We start from the raw sequence: 18,689 nt of genomic DNA, 5'->3' as shown, positions 1-18,689 counted from the left end.
CAGAATTGCTCCTACCCGACTTGAAGGATATGTTTGAGGGATTTGCAACTAATCCCAACCCACCTTCAGAATTGTTAAGGGCCATTATCGTCACCCTTCCTAAGCCAGGGAAAAGTCCGGATTCGCCAGCTAATTTTCGGCCGATTTCACTTTTAAATTGTGATATAAAATTTTATGCTAAACTCCTAGCGACTAGGCTGAACGATTGCTTACCCTCATTAATAGCGACGGAACAGGTGGGGTTCGTAAAAGGACGTCAATCTAGTGATGGAACTCGCAGAATCATAGATCTGATACAATTAGCCGGAGAGTCCAAAAATACGTCTCTTTTTATTTCCCTGGATGCCGAAAAGGCATTTGACCGAGTAAACTGGAAATATTTGGAGGGCACATTAGAAACTTTTGGGTTTAATTCCTTTATTAAAAAGGCCATTCTTTCCTTATATTCAACACCGTCAGCTAAGGTCCTAACTTCCGGTCTTTTATCCAGAGACATATCTATTACTAATGGGACGAGACAAGGATGTCCTTTATCCCCTTTGATTTTTACTCTATGCATGGAACCCTTCGCAGAATTGATCCGGAGTTCTACTGAAATTTCGGGCATTAGGGTAGGAAAGGAAGAGCATAAAATAGGATTATATGCGGATGATGTCATCTTAACATGTACCTACCCCCTCAGGTCCTTAACTGAACTAATGTCTATAATTTTACGGTACTCGGAAATATCCTACTATAAACTGAATATTTCTAAATCCAAAATGTTAGCCATTAATATAGACCCTATACTAAAACAGTCCCTGTCGGAATTGGGCTACAACAGGACTTCCATACCTAGGAATAAAATTATTCTCGTCAGTCTCTCAAATATTAAGTAACAACTATCTGGATCTTCTTGAGGGGTTGAGGTCGGAATGCACTGTTTAAATACATTCCAATTATCATGGATTGGGAGAATGAACCTGGTCAAAATGCTGTTACTTCCCAAGTATTTATATTTTTGTAGAACTATTCCCTTGCTGATACCTGCTTCACTTACTTCACAACTTCAAAAATTGTTTCTTAACTTTATATCGAATGGAAAAAGAGCAAGAGTAAATAAAAAGGTACTATTTCGTAAACTTAAACTAGGAGGGTTGGGGGTCCCAGACGTGGTCGCTTATAATATAGCTGCTATTATGGATCAACTACGATCGCTATGGAGATCTCCAGTCACTAATTTATGGGCCCAGTTGGAAGGAGACCTGTTCTCTCAGTCGTCCTTGAATAATCTGATGGCCGCATCATATGTAGGGGCTAGCTTGCCCAAAGTGACATTACAAACTACTTTGGACTCAATGCAGGTATGGAAACAGTATATATGTAAAAATAAATGGGTACACTTAAGTCTGGAACACATTCCACTTCAAATAGTGCAACTTTATGTCCCACAGTTATCTGGAATCCCTTGGAAGAGGGCAGGGGTGTTGAAACTATCTGATTTATATGAGGGAGATATAATGAGGTCATTTGAGAGTTTACAATCCAGGTTTGACATTCCTCATACCTTATTTTACCAATATCTGCAAATCAGACATTGGCTACAGACGTTAGAGATTCCTGCTAGGCCGAATCACTTGTCGGCATTCCACAAGTTTCTTTTTCAATGGCAGGGGCATGATAAGGGACTCTCATGTAGCTATGATCTTCTCCTGAATAGTACAGATGTAAGGAAATCTTCTAACATGTTGAGGTGGGAGCAGGAGTTGGGAGAGGAGTTCTCTGTGGAGGAGTGGGAGAAGGCTTCGGGGTGGATTCTGCGGCATTCTAGATGTATTAATCATGTGGAACTCACACGGAAAATTCACCTTAGATGGTACTTGTCTCCATCTAGATCCGCGCACTTTTTCTCTGGAGCGTCTAAAAGCTGCTGGAGAGGTTGTGGATCTATTGGATCTACTTTACATATGTGGTGGAATTGTTCGACGATTAAAGGCTTGTGGAAAGAGGTTTATAAACTGATTAAAGAGATTTTTGGAAAAGATATTCCTTTCAAACCAGAGTTGACAGTTCTTGATATTGGGTTGGGGGACATTCCCCAGGAAGTTCGAGTGGTGATACACCACATATTAATTGCAACTAGGTTGTCCATTGCTAAAGCATGGAAATCTCATATACCGCCCTCAGTGTTAGAAGTCATTAGCAGATTAAATAATACATGCCATTATGAGTCTATACTATTACAAAATCCCGCTAGTCATGAAAAAAGTTTGGAAAATTGGAGGATATGGATAGACTCGCGATATTATATGTAATAAAATTGTGTAGAATTTCTTTGTATTGGGAATTTGTGATACAGCTATGTTGATAGTATTTTCAATGTTGTGTTGGTGCTCTTTCAACGTTGTATCCCGCTATGTATCCAATGTTTTATAGCACTGCTGTTGAAGGGCCTTGTTATGGTCCAATGAGTGTTGTTAACATGTTTGACAAAAAATCAATAAAAAACTAATGTTTCAAAAGAATTGGGCAGTGACATAGGTTTAGCTAAAATTTCTTCATGTTCTCAACAAATAAAGGAGAAAAAGCATCCCAACATTTGTAAAGCAACTTCTCCAGAGTAGGGAAGTACCCTGTATGTGGTCCTAAACTGTTGATTGGACACACCGTAGGGCTGAGAATGGAAAGAGCGACATATGGCTTTTGGAGCACAATATATATTTTTTCCAATAAGATGTAGTTCTAGCTCAAAATTTTTCATTTTCACAAGGACTACAGGAAAAAAGCACCACATTGATTGCAAAGCATTTTATCCTGAGTACAGCAATACCACATATGTGATCGCAAACTGCTGTTTGGACACATGACAGGGCTCAGAAGGGAAGGAGCACCATTTGCTTTTTGAACGCATATTTTGCTGAATTGTTTTTTTGGAGCCATGTCACATTTGCAGAGCTTCCTGAGGTACCATTACAGTAGAAATTCCCCAGATGTGACCCAATTTTCAAGACTTTACGCCTCAAGGAATTAAATTAGGGGTGTGGTGAGAATTTTGACACCACAGGTGTTTTATAGATTTTAATAGAATTGAGCCATGAAAATTGAAATTTACATTTTTTCAAATAATATGTTGTTTTAGCTCAACATTTTTCATTTTTACAAGGAATACAGGTGAAAAGGCACCCCAAAATGTGTTACACAATTTCTTCCAAGTAAGGCAATACCCCATATGTGGTTGTAAACTGCTATTTGGACACACAGCAAGGCTCTAAAGGGAGGGAGCGTCATTTGGTTTTTTGAGTGGAGATTTTACAATATTAATTTTCGGACACCATGTTGCATTAAACTAAGGTACCATTACAGTGAAAACCTACGAAAATTGACCTTATTTTGGAAACTAAATCCCTCAAGGAATTAATCTAGAGGTATAGTGAGCATTTTGATCTCGCAAGTGTTTTGCAGAAATTAGTACACAATAGATTTTGCAGATTGAAAATTGCCATTTTTCCACAGATATGCCATTTCAGTGCTCAATACGTGTCCAGCTTGTGTCACTGGAGACACACACCCCATAAATTGTTAAGTGGGTTCTCCATAGTACAGTAACAGATCATATTTGGTCATAAACTGCTCTTTGGGCACACTACCAGGCTCAGAAAGACCGCCATTTGGCTTTTGGAGCAAAGATTTTGCTTGGTAGTAGTTATGTTTGGGGTTTTACTGGTATTTTAGCTTATAAAGTGGGGGCATATGTAAGCTGGGTAGAGTAGATCAGGGTATATGTAAGCTGTGCGTAGTACAGGGTGGGCCATTTATATGGATACACCTAAATAAAATGGGAATGGTTGGTGATATTAACTTCCTGTTTGTGGCAAATTAGTATATGGGAGGGGGGAAACTTTTCAAGCTGGGTGTTGACAATGGCGGCCATTTTGAAGTCGGCCATTTTGTATCCAACTTTAGTTTTTTCATTGGGAAGAGGGTCATGTGACACATCAAACTTATCGTGAATTTCACAAGAAAAACAATGGCGTGCTTGGTTTTAACGTTACTTTATTCTTTCATGAGTTATTTACAAGTTTCTGACCACTTATAAAATGTGTTCAAAGTGCTGCGCATTGTGTTGGATTGTCAATGCAACCCTCTTCTCCCACTCTTCACACACTGATAGCAACACCGCAGAAAAAATGCCTCCCGATCTGACCTCCTTAGACTTTTATCTTTGGGGTCATCTGAAGGCAATTGTCTATGCTGTGAAGATACGAGATGTGCAGCAACTGAAACTACGGATACTGGAAGCCTGTGCTAGCATTTCTTCTGCGGTGTTGCTATCAGTGTGTGAAGAGTGGGAGAAGAGGGTTGCATTGACAATCCAACACAATGGGCTGCACTTTGAACACATTTTATAAGTGGTCAGAAACATGGTAAATAACTCATGAAAGAATAAAGTAACGTTAAAACCAAGCACACCATTGTTTTTCTTGTGAAATTCTCGATAAGTTTGATGTGTCACATGACCCTCTTCCCATGGAAAAAACTAAAGTTGGATACAAAATGGCGGACTTCAAAATGGCCGCCATGGTCAACACCCAGCTTGAAAAGTTTCCTCCCTCCCATATACTAATGTGCCACAAACAGGAAGTTAATATCACCAACCATTCCCATTTTATTTAGGTGTATCCATATAAATGGCCCACCCTGTACATCATGGTATATGGAAGCTGTGCTTGGTACATCAGGGTATATGGAAGCTGTATGGAGTACATCGGGGTATATGTAAGCTTGGTGGAGTGCATCAGGTCATAATAGGGTGATGTAATAATGGGGTAAATTAATAATAAAATGAATAATCCATGGATTGGTGGAGTAACAACCACTCCATGGATTGAACCAATCCTTCATGCACAGGCCAGTTTATTTGAGGCTGATGTCACACTGATAAATGGTATCTTTTCTTATACCCTTTTTGGAACACACTCTGCACTTTTTTTGGTTCCTTCCCTTATTTTCAGTTTGGGGAACATCGCTGAGAAAGTGTTGCTCTTCTATAATAAGGCTGTCTTTCTTCCAGCGGAGATGATGACGTTTTGGGGCAGACGTGCATGGGCCCTCCCTGGTTCTCAAATATTAGGGCTTTGATAATTACCTCTTAAAACTGAAGGAATGTTCTCAACTGACCTGCAGATTGAAATAGTAAGTAAGCAAGCGTTATACAATGCCATCTGTATGATGTGCACGACCAGCTTTATGTGCCATGGGACACGGATATGTGGCAAATCCGGTGTATTGTACAAAATATCTGCGCTTCAAGATTGCCTAATCTTTGACTTCTTCACTTGCCATATAAGCACCACAAGGCCCTAAAGTTTCCTCATCTCCGCTGCATCTACGGGGTCCACCTGTGGGGTCCAGCAAATGTTGATGTGGGTTTTTTAGTGAAAAATCACTGGACCTAAAATATTTGTCAGGGCCATCATTTTGCATTATTGCATTCCGTGAGTCATAATATTAAATTTTTCCATTGACGGAGCTGTGTGGTTGCTTGTTTTTCTGAAACAAGCTGTTATTTTTATTGGTTCCATTTTGGGCTACATGCAATTTTTTTTAATCACCCTCTATTTTATTTTTAGGGAGACGAAGAAACTTTTTTTACACCGTTCACCGTGCAGTATAAAAAACATGTTAACTTTATTCTGTGGGTCGATACGATTACAGCGATACCAAATTTAGGGTGTGTTCACATCACATCACCCTTCCGTTGATGGGTTCCGCTAGACCTTTCCATTGGAGGAACCCATCAACAGAAAGGCAAACTGAAACCTTAGCTTTTGTTTGCATTACCATTTATTTAAATGGTAATGCATCCGTTTCAAATGGTTTCCATTTGTTTCCGTTTCTTAAGGTTTCCATTTTTTGGATGGAAACAATAGCGTAGTTGACTGTGCTATTTTTCCTGTCAAAGAAACAGAAACCTTGCAGAACAAAAACAAATGGAAACCATTTGCAATGGAAGCATTACCATTGAAATCTATGGCAATGCAAACAAAAGGGTGACCAACATTTTTTATTTTGTCATTGTTTTTTATTTTATTTTTTTACGATGTTCACCGTGCGGGAAAAATAACATGATATTTTTATAGATAAGGCTGTTGCCAAAGAGGCAATTCCTATTATGTAATCTTTTTTTTTTGTAAAGGGAAACAAGGCGATTATTGTTTTTATTACTTAACCCCAGACACAGCCTGTTTTGGCCTTGTGGCACAGCGGATTTTTTTCAAATCTGACATGTGTCACTTTAGGTGGTAATAACTTGGGAATGCTTTTACCTTTCCAAGGGATTATGAGATTTTTTTCTTGTGACATATTGTACTTTATGTTAGTGGAAAAATGTGGTCGATAAATTCAATATTTATTAGTAGAAAAACACCAAAGTGTAAAGAAAATTTGCAAAAATGTGCATTTTCCTAAATGTAAATGGATCTGCTTGTAAAACAGATAGTAATACCAAAAAAACATATTCACTAGTTAACATTTCCCATATATCTATTTTTATGTTTGCATCATTTTTTGAACGTCCTTTTATTTTTCTAGGTTTACAAGGTTTAGAACTTTAACAGCAATTTCTCACATTTTCAAGAAAATTTCAAAAGGCTACTTTTACTGGTACCAGTTTAGTTCTGAAGTGGCTTTGAGGGCCTTAGGCCTCATGCACACGACCGTGGTGTTTTTCTGGTCCGCAAATTCCAGGACCGTGTTCCGTGGAATGTCATCCGCAGTTCATCCGTATGTAATCCGCAGTTCATCCGTATGTAATCCGCAAAAATGCGGATGAAAAAAAAAAAAAGGACTTTTAAACAGGATGCCAAAAGCTTGGTCAAACCCCCTTTAGAAGGTCACATGATCGCTCTGGAGCAATTTCCTGCTGCATTTTTCCTGATCTTTGCTTTGTGCGAGTTCAGTGAGATTGCGCTGCTGATATAGCTGTGGTTTTTGTCAGTTACTCACTGCGAACATGTCTTCTGATGATGTGGATGATGTACTCCTGCACTGGCTCCTCTCCAGGCGATTTGGACAGCAACCACCAATGCTGGACGAAGAACCGAGGAGGAGGAGGAGGAGATATTGGGTTCACCCCATTATCTCACAACGGCTTAGGAAGGGGCATTTTAACATGCTGTACTCAGACCTGCGGCAGCACCCGGACAAGTTCCTCAGCTACTGCCGTATGTCCGTGCAAACTTTTGACTGCTGGCGGACCTTCGTCCTGGACTGATCTTCCAGGACACCACCATGAGACGTTGCATTTCTCCAGAGGAACGCCTGATCGTCACTCTGAGGTAAGAAAACCTAAATCCCCTTCTACGACATGTCTCTACCCTGCAAACAATATTAGTATACTTGTCCCCTGTTCATATTGCCGCCTTGCCACCGTGCTGCAGATATTTTTCCTGTATGTGCATATTTTGTTAAATATGTTTTTTTTTTTTTTACAGATTTCTTGCTACCGGCAACTCCTTTGCATCGCTACATTTCCAGTTTCTGCTGGGGTGCTCCACTATTTCGAAGATTGTCAAGCTTACCTGCGAAGTCATCTGGCAGCAACTTCGAGCAGCAGTTATGCCAAAGCCCAAGCCAGAGGACTGGATTCGGATTGCCGATGGCTTCTTCCAATCAGCACAGTTTCCCAACTGTGTTGGTGCGCTAGATGGTAAGCACATCCGCGTAAAAAAGCCTGCTCACTCAGGGTCTCAGTATTTCAATTATAAGCAGTTTTTCTCGGTGGTGCTGTTGGCCTTGGCTGACAGTGACTATCAGTTTATAATTGTCGATATTGGGGCCTATGGAAGCTCTGCGGATGCTGGCATCTTCAGGGCTTCCAGAATGGGTGAACGTCTAGCATCTAACCAGCTCGACCTTCCGGAACCTAGACAGCTTCCAGGATCTACAGGACCACCAGCACCCTTTGTCATTGTGGGTGATGAAGGTTTCGGACTGTCCCCTCACCTGATGCGTCCATTCCCTAGGCGTGGCTTAGATGAACAGAGGCGCATTTTTAACTACCGCCTTACACGTGCAAGACGGTATGTGGAGTGCGCCTTCGGAATTCTAAGCAGCAAGTGGCGTGTGTTCCAGAGCTCCATTCAGATGAATCCTGAAAATGTGACAAAGGTTATACAAGCGTGTGTTGTCCTCCACAATTTTCTGAGGATTCATGAGTCGGCAGTGGACGCAGAGCTGAACCATTTCTCTACTAATTACATCCCCTTGGACTACACACCACATGGAAGACCTGGAGTGTCTGGACTGGCAGTCCGTAATTTGTATACAGACTATTTTGTATCACCTGAGGGAGCAGTTCCTTGGCAAAGGGATGTGCTTCGTCTGCCAAATTAAAATTTTAGAGGGACTGTTGTATTTCCTGTTTATGTTACAAATGTTAGTAGTTAAAGTTGCAGTAGTAGAGTAGGGACTCGCAAGAGAATGAGGACCCTTGACGCGGGTTGCGAGCTAATGTATTTCTGTTTTTTTTTTTTTAATTCTTTATTAATTAAAAAAAAAAAAAAAGCGATTATTTGCATTTGGCAGAAATGCAGACCAATACCTCATTATGTTTTGCAATAATAATAAAGACAAACACATAATTAACTATAAACTTATTTTATTTCTTGCATAAAATAGTGTCAACAAACATAAACAAAACTATGTTATATAACTAAATTATAAATTGTAAAAGGATTGCGAAGGTGCAGGTTCATGATGTGGTCGTGGAACTGCCTCCCCCTGCTGCATTTGCCCATACTGTTGCTGAGAAGGTCCTGGCATGCCATAAACTGAACGATCGTCACTGAATAGCGGCATTGAGTCTACATATGACGGATGCTGGATGCCTTGCGCGGTTGCTGCAGGTGCTGGAGGGACAGAGTTGAAGGTGCTTGCATCACACCCCCGTCTATGAAACTCGATGGCCTGATGCATTGCACGTGGGTCAGGATGTGTCGCAAATATTTCCACGACTTCCATTAGTGCTGTTTGGCACCTTATCTGTCTGGAAATTGGCACTCTTTTAAGAATATTAGAGAGAGCGCGACAGAAGGTGCCCTCTTCAGTTTCAGTAGCTCTTTTCTCCAAGTGCTTTAATACACGCAAGTCGACTTCCTGCCTTGGCTCTGTACGTGTTGGACCTTTGGCAGAACGTCGACGTTTACCTCAGGGTATAATTTCTTCGTCCGCGGCACAGACTGGATTATCCACTGTTGTTGGTTCCGCTGTCACAGGAGTGGAAGTGGACCTAGCAGTCCCCAAAGCTACGTCAGGCTCTTCAATTTGAGTCTCATCAGAGTCTTCTTCTTCCTCCAGATTATCCTTGGTTCTGTTTGAAAATGAAAACATAATGTTAGGGAATTTTTGTAGTAATTTAACGTCATGTCTACAGCTGGGCAAATACACTATGTATGCATCACTACATGCAGAGCCCAAACTAGGAAAGACAGGGCCGCATAGCAAACTTTTGACTGGGGCCATCCCTCCACTGGGTGTCACCCCCCCCCGTGTAGATAGTGCCTTTTTTGCTGCCCCCACCCCTGTAGATAACGCCATACAGCCCCACACTGTACACTGTATGGCATTATCTACCGGGGTACTATATGGCGTTATCTATAGGGGGACTGTACGGCGTTATCTAGTGAGGGGGCTGTATGCCGCTAACGCCATACAGGCCCCCCTCCCCGCCCCCCGGACAAATGCCACCTATAGTGTGTCCTACAAATACATGCCTTATCGCTGGCAGCGATAGGGTGAAGGGGGGACTGAAAGTCCCCTTAAGTTCTGCCGTCTGCACATCTCCCAAAAATTGAAAGGAGCGCTGGTTATGTATGCGCACAAGCACGACTTTGGCTCCATTCATTTTGACGGAGCTGGCGAAAGTACGAGGTTTGGGATGGAGAAGTTCAGGGTACTTTCTGTCCCCCGTTCTCCCTGTCAATGCCAGCGATCACACATGTATCCCCTATTCAGTGGTTAGGGGATACATGTCTGTTGTTTAATGTCAGAGCGGGGAGATACCTCCCTGCTCAGCCGTAGTGTTCAGTTGCGTCCCGCTGTAGCCGTCATAGCGGCTGCTAGCGGAGCCTCCGGACATGGTGGAGTCCCCTCATGCCGCGGTCCCCGTAGCAGTCGCTACGGCTGCTACAGCGGTACTTACACAACTGGCTACATGGGCAGACTACAATGATCAAAGTATATACTTACGGGCCAACCTGCATTACATCAAGAAGAAACGAAAGTTGTTTGGTGTACATGTATGGCTTTTTTTTCAGACGTCCGTCTCCGCTCTTCCCCTTGTCATTCATCTCACGCTTTAATTGGTCTCGGCACGTGTTCCAGCGTGTTTTGACGTTTTCGACTATGATATAAAATAAAACAATCACAGATCAACATTTTAGAAGAGTACATTACTAGATATTAGGAAATGTTGTTTATTATATGAAAATGATGCTGCAAATTTTTGTTGTTTACGCAACAAATCTGCACCTACATTTGCATATTTGACAGGTAATTCCGACGTTGCAGAAACTACAGCAGACTTGCCACGTTTTCCATGTGCCCACACGACAGCGTCCGTAACGGCTGAAATGACGTTGCTGGTTTCAGTAGAAAACATCACCCGTAATTTCAGGCGTAAAGGCATGTGCTGGCGCTTTAACTCAGCGTCCTTTACGGACGTAATTGATTTTCATAGGAGCCCATGAATAACGGCTCCAATTATGGCACAAGAAGTGACAGGTCACTTCTTTGACGCGGGCGTCTATTGACGCGTAAATATACACGCCGCTTGAACACACAAACGTCAGCCCATTGCTTTCACTGGGCAGATGTTTGTCAACGCTATTGCGGCGTATTTAGCGTGCGTAATAGAGGTCAAACACCCCCGAATTACGTCCGTAATTAGTGTGTGGGAACATACCCTCATAGTGACATGTCACGTTTTGATCGGTGCTGTTCAGAGCCATGAGACCCCCACAATCTCACGTGCACTTCTGCAGCTTCATTTCAGAGATTGGTGGGTGTTTCAGTGATCCAACCGCCAACAATCAAAATGTCAGGCATGTCATTATGACATGACAGGAGTACTCAGAAACCGCATCAAGGTGTGAAACTTACCCATGCGCTTCTTTTGCACTTTAGTTGCCTTCTCCCACTCGGTAAGATGCACCTCACTGCAGACCTCCTGCCAGGCAAGATCTTTCAGATTCCTGTCTGCATATTCTTCCACCCGCTTATCCCACAGACAGGGCTTGTGCTGGACCAGGATGATTAGTTTCTCGACGTTTATAATTGAAGCCATGCTGCTCTCTGCTGCTCTCTGCTGCTTTCATGCACTGTCTCCAGACTTCACGACGACAGAAGTCATTCCCAGTCGTCGCCTAGCAACACTTCCGCAAATCCGCAAACTGCGGATGACACACGGCGGTGTATCCGCAATTTCCACGGGCCCATTGACTTCTATTGGCATGTCCGCAGCGCATTTGTGGCCCGTAATAAGACATGTCCGGAGTTACTGCGGCACGGATGTGCGGACATGCGGAGAGCCGTGAAAACACGGATAGTGGGTATGGCCACATAGAAATGAATGGGTCCGCAATTAACCCGTGGATTTGCGGTGGAATTGCGGACGCAAAAACACGGTCGTGTGCATGAGGCCTTATATATTAGAATCCCCCATTACATTATTTTAAAAACGGTACCCCTCAAAGTATTCAAAAGAGCATTCAGAAAATTTCTTAACCCTTTAGACGTTTCACAGCAAATAAAGCATAGTAGAGGGGAAATTTACAAATTTCATTTTTTTTTTGCCCAAACTCATTGAAACACAATCAATATTTATTGCCCAGAATCTGCAGTTTTTATAAATATCCCACATGTGGCCCTAGTGTCCTAATGGACCGAAACACCGGCCTCAGAAGCAAAGGAGCACCTAGTGGATTTTGGGGCCTGCTTTTTTTTTAGATGATATTTTAGGCACCATATCAGGTTTGAATAGATCTTGTGGTGCCAAAACAGTGGAAACCCCCAAAAAGTGACCACATTTTGGAAACTACACCCCTCAAGGAATTTATCTAGTGTTCTAGTGAGCATTTTGACCCCACAGGTATTTTGCTATATTTATTGGAGTTAGTCTGATAATGAAAATCTACTTTTTTTCTGAAAAAAACATAGAAATTTGTAATATTTACAAGGGATAAAGAAGAAAATGCATCCCAACATTTATAAAGCATCTTCTCCCGATTACGGAAATATCCCATATGTGGTAATAAACTGCTATTTAAACCCACAGCAGGGCTCAGAAGGGAAGGAGCGCCATTTTGAAATTTGAAAAAACTGTGATTCCTCCATACTTTTCTGGGTTTCGTTTTTACTGCTTTAACCGTGCGGTAATAAAGACAACTTAACTTTATTCTGTGGGTCAATACGATTACGGTGATACCAAATGTATATAGTTTTTTTTTATATTTTACTACTTTTACAATGAAAAACTATTTGTTTAAAAAAAAATTGTTTTGTATCAACATATTCTGAGAGCCATAACCTTTTTATTTTTTGGTTGATTGACAAGTGTGAGGGCTTATTTTTGTTAGGACGAGCTATCGTTTTTATTGGTCCCATTTGTTAGTACATGCAACTTTTTGATCACTTTTTATTAAATTTTATTTAGAGCTAAGGTGACCAAAAAACAGTGATTTTGGCTTTTTAAATTCTTTATTTCTTACAGCGTTCATTATGCACTATAAATGACAGTTTTACTTTATTCTGCGGGTCGGTACGATTACGGCTATACCATATGTATATTGTTTTTTATGTTTTGCAACGTTTGCACAATAAAATCACTTGTTTATAAAATTAATTTTCTGTGTCACCATATTCTGAGAGCCATAAAGTTGTAATTTTTTCATTCAGAATAGCTATGTAAGGGCTTGTTTTTTGCGGGACAGTTTGTAGTTTCTATTGGTACTATGTTGGGGTACATGCACCTTTTTGCTCACTTTTTATTCTATATTTTGTGAGGGGTGGTGACCAAAAAAGTGATTCTAGCATTGTTTTTTTTTTTCCGGTGTTCACCGTGAGGGAAAAATAACATTATAGTTTTCTAGTTTGGGTCGTTACGAACACGGTGATACCAAATACGTGTACTGATTTTTAATGGTTTCATTGTTTTCCTATAATAAAATTCTTATTATAGGAAAAAAACAACTTTTATTTTTACACTTTTGTAAAACATTTTTTATTAACTTTTCTTAACTTTTTTTTTTTTTTACCTGCATCACTGAAAGGGGTTCATTGCCTAAATCAGCAGCGATGAGCCGCTGATCGGCAACAGTGGAATGTCAGCTGTCGTGGAAAGATGACCTCCCGGTTCCCGATGCACACTGTCACAAACAGTGTGCATCGGGAATGACACAGTGACTTCCTGTCACTCTGACAGGAAGCCTATCAGGAGGCTGGTCCTGATAGGCTTCTGTACATGGCAGAAACGGAGGCCATTGTTTGGCCTCCGGTCGCTATGCTAACCATCGGCAAACCTCATGATTTCATTGTAAGGTCTGCCGATGTGCTAGAAACCCCTAAAACGCGGCGATTGCAATCGATCGCCGCATTTAAGGGGTTAATTGACAAAATCAGCGGCAATGAGCCACTGATCGGCAACAGTGGAGTGTCAGCTGTCGGGACAGCTGGCCTCCCGGTGCACACTGTCGCCGACAGTGTGCACCGGGAACCACACAGTAACGGTACATCATCATGCACCTCGACACTGGCCACTAGAACGTACAGTTGTGTCATGGTGTGCCTAGGGGTTAAAACGTATTTATGTATTTTTTTTAATTTTTTTTTACACTTACTAGGGGATTCGAAGGCCTGAGCTTGCGGATCCTCTGTACAAACACTGCACTAGTTATGTAGTACAGTGTATTGTAACTAATTTTTCAACTGACAGCTAGCCTATTAGGTCTTGCCTTGGGCAGGATCTAATAGGCTTCCGTACATGGCCGACCATGAAGCCATTGTTAGTCTTTTTGGTTGTCATAGCAACCATTGGCACCTCACGATAGCTCGCGGGGGGCCGATGGAGTACAAAGGGACCCCCCCCGTCTGTCAACCACTTAAATGTGGCGGTCGCTATTGACTGCCGCATTTTTGGGGATAAATGGCGGTGATCAGAGATATCTGTGATCACCGCTATTGTAGCTGGATGTCAGCTGTATATTACAACCGACTCCCGCTGAAGATGGCACTGAACACAGCTCCTGTGCCCACTTCATCTTCAGGACATGACTGTATGCCCATTTGCGGTAAGTTATCCTTAATTTGGAAGTACAGTCCCTCCCATTTGCGGGAAGGGGTTAAGGCGTTAAGCTGACACTATTCTTATGTAAATAAAGATTAAAAATGGGCATTAGTAACTGCAGTAAACATTGATACAAAATTATTATTAAAAATGTGTGATCCTCTCTTAGTAGAGAATCGTATGGAATGTCGTAACACCCGTGATTTTGTTGAGCACTGTAAGTAAAGCTGGTATGAAAGCTTACATTGCTTTGTAAGTGAATTGCTTGTGAACTAGCGACCTCTTGCAAATAATGTAATGTTTGTGTGTGTGAAAGATGTATAGAAAATGGATTGTGCACCCTTCTCAACATGATTGATGTTGTGGTTCAGTAGATATTAATGCCAGGAGGCTTTAGCCGTATGCACAGCTGAGAAGGACATATATTCTTTCAGGTTCTACATAAGATGTCAGCAGAAAACCATTATTTTGTATAATAGTTCACAAGAAAAATAATGTCTCAATATAACTCTAGTTATAGACATAATCAATGTGCAGTCTGTTTTACTTTGTAGGTGGTCAGGTCCACTCATTTTCTAAATGGACAAAAAAGCTGAGCAGAATTCAAAATATATTTCTACGAAAATGTTAAAATGTTACGATATCATCCATATATTAAACTTATTGCATGTCTCAGTTGGCAAATATTACAGTATTATATATGACAAACTACACTGGGATCAGAAGTATGTTCCCACAGAGTAAATGTTTCTACAATAACATAACATTAACCTTATAATTCTGGTGGCCTGCTAAAAAATAATTCTTGCTTGATACGGGAGATTCTGTAGAGCGTGAATTATAGCATCTGTTTGGTTTGTGTAGTATTTCAGGGTAGAAAGGAACTTTATTGTCTACTGCAGTGTGTCTGTTTAATGTTTAATTCTAGAGCATGTACACATATACACATATGACAAAAAATGTTCTCACACACTGTATGCTCAAAATTAAAATCGTTCATGGGAATATACATGGAGATGCATTTTTTTATATTTATCGATGAGAATCGATGACGCTGAGACCAAGTTCTCAAAAGAAAAGATTCTCATTTATTATCCTATACAGCGTATATTTATAGGACACATAGAACAAAGAGCATGACTCATAGGGGGTAGTCTGCAAAAGGAGAAACCCTCCCTTTGACCTTGATAAGTACAGAAGAGAGTGGATTCCCTTGTACTGGGCACGTGATCACTGAATGTTACTTGCATGAACTGTTTTACTGCCAAGAAGAAATAACTAAGTAATCTGCAGAGCATCTGCAGATTATTACAAGGCAAACTAAAAGATAAAAATGAATATCATTCTGTGCAGTGTATAGTAACACAAAATACAAAACATGGAATTTTGAATTTATTCCTTCACAGACCAACTGGGCCACACCACCGTAGTGGGATAGCAGCTGGCCAAACAACAGTGTACCAAGTCAATATTTATAGTCCAAGCACAAGGGTATCTGTGATAGTCCAGACAGTAGTAATGGCTAGGCACAGATGAGACCTTTGGCAGCAGGTGTTGCAAAACGTGACGGAGGACACCAGACGTGGTATAACACAGCAGGTGTACTAGACAGCACAACGTGACTCCACACTAGAGATGGCAACAAGAACAAATACAGCACGGGATACAGGATACGGGGAGCAGGGCACGGGAACACAGGGAACAGGATACGACTATGGGAACATTTGCAAGACTAACAGAGGAATACAAACAACGCTAAGTCAATGAGTAAAAGGACAGAGCCCTTCTTATAGTCCAGGGTGATCATGGGCTAATTAATGATGTTTAACATGTGCGCGCACTGGCCATTTAAGGCCGGGTTCAAGCGTGCGCCGCACCCTACAAGACGCAGCGGAGCAGAAGTGAGCACTGACGTCTCCTGGGGAGGAGATGTGAGCCAGTGCTCACAAGTCCATGGCTGCGGCCGTCGAGGCGTGAGTAATCCCGACGGTCCGCGGCCGTGGATGTTACAGTAATTATATAGTATGTACTTATAACAACAAAATTGCAGGGATGATAGAATTTTTTTCAGTTCATTGTATATTTAATGGGAATCTGTCAGGTAGTTTTAACCCCTTGAACCTCCACCATGCGGTAATACAGGACCTGACAATATTTCCAAACATTCCCCTGCATGTTTTTTTCATATGCAGCAAAATCTATAAAATCAACGGCGCACACTATATGCTAATGAACTCACGTATCTGAGGCTAATAATTCTCGGGGGGTGGGTTCCACATGGGATCACTTATCTGGGGGGTTGCCTCAGCTGATGTCCTGGGTCGCCATTGCAGGGGTTCCTCATCACTGGATGATGATGAGGAGGAGGAGGACAAGATGTATGGGGCAAATTCCTCTTCTCTCTCGCTGGCGGAATCGGTGTCAGAGGCCAGGATGGCGTATGACTCCTCTGCGGAATAGACCCTTTGGGATGACTGGGACAATATTATTAGGGGGGTATGCAGTGCTTGAACACTTTTTAGCACTGACTTTACTTTTACATAGTGGGTTGGGTGTGTTGTGCTTTTACATGTGTATTTAAAAGTTTAAAACAAAAGTTTAGAAAAAAAGTGTACAAAATTTACTGAACAAACTTCAGGAAATATAAAACTTTAAAGAATTACCTGACACTATCTAAAATTTAGTAACGTTGAATCTGCAACACTATATATTAGTTCTAAAAAAAACTGTAGTATAAAAATTATACTGCAGTAAATTTAGATTAAAACTATAAAGATGCGCTATGTAAAATTTTGTGAATGAACTTCAGTAAAAAAAAACCTGAATGTCCATCACTAACTGACGCTAAATCTGTATTGCCATATATTAGTGCTAAAAAAAACTGTAGTATAAAAATTATACTGCAGTAAATTTAGACTAACTTAAGAAAAATTGTATAGCTAAAACTACCTGAAATGTGCTGTAATTTTTTTTAATTATAAAAACAACGCTAACCTATATGTCCGCTACCCTAACAGGGTACCCTATGCTGGCACTAGCCATACCTAAACTACCACTACCCTAACATCCCACCTATGCAGGTACTAGCTACACCTAACTATATTTTATTTAGCTTTTTTTTAAACTTTTTTACGTTTTACGTTTTATATATAAAAAAAGGCCAAAAAAAAAAACCTGCGTCAACTAGTTACCACTGAAGCTGATGATAGACTCAGAGCTCAGTAGCCACAGGGCGCACACAGAAATATGGTGAATTGTGATGTAAAAATAGGCCATAAAATTAAACCTGCGCCAAAAAATTAGCACAGATGCCGATAAGTGATGGTGATCACTTATCAGCTCTCAGAGGCTGCAAGGCGCACACACGGAGACAGTGCTGGCAGAAAAATGAAGAAAGTAACCAGCTACGCTGTTTCCGTAATTCGTGGTCGGGAATCAGTTTTCAGCTACAACACATAGCAGTAGCATACGTTGTAGAGATAGATGCGGGTCCGAGAGGTGGAACCCACATCTATCTGAGACTTATGACATATCCTGTGGAGATGTCATAAATGTCTCTAGTGGAAAAACCCCTTAACCGGTTAAGGACTAGGCTGTTTTACAGCTAAATGACCAGAGCAAATTTCACAATTTTGCTATGCGCTTCTTTACATGACTATAACTCAGCAGGTGAATAAAATTCATCTTTGAATTTTACACTCTTTTTAAAGGACAGATAGGGCTTTGTTTTAGTGGCATTTGTCAGTATATATCATTTATTTTTTTTTCACTAAAGTGGGCAAAATTGGAAAAAAATGCAAGAATTTAACAATTGCGTCGGTTTATGCTAGCATTTTTCACACACGGTATGAACCACGGCCAAAATTAATCTCCTTTCACATTCTTCCACTTCTCCCGTGCATGGGGATACCAAATATGTGAGCCTTATTCACTGTGCGGGCATGTGCCAGGGCTTGGCATAAAAGGAGGCTTTTTGGCCTTTTCGGTCCAGGAATTTTGCATTTGATTTTAGAGCCGTATACTGTTTTCTGGGGGGCCTAATGCTGCTGAAACATTAGAAACACCCCATAAATGACTTCATTCACACAAGTAGACCCCACAAGGTTTCCTTCAAGGGGATTATCATATTTTTAGCAAGTCCAGTTTTCTTCTGAAAGTTTCTTGAATAAGATGGAACAAAATAAAATCAGCACTTTTTTAGCAAATGCGTCAGTTTAGGCTAGTATTTTTCACACACGGTATAGACCACGGACAAAATTCATCTCCTTTCACGTTCTTCCACTTCTCCCGTGCATGGGGATACCAAATATGTGTGCCTTATTCACTGTGCGGGCATGTGCCAGGGCTTGGCATAAAAGGAGGCTTTTTG

This window comes from Rhinoderma darwinii, chromosome 5, assembly GCF_050947455.1.
Source record: "Rhinoderma darwinii isolate aRhiDar2 chromosome 5, aRhiDar2.hap1, whole genome shotgun sequence".
Taxonomy (NCBI): Eukaryota; Metazoa; Chordata; class Amphibia; order Anura; family Rhinodermatidae; genus Rhinoderma; species Rhinoderma darwinii.
This window is presented reverse-complemented; position numbering follows the sequence as displayed.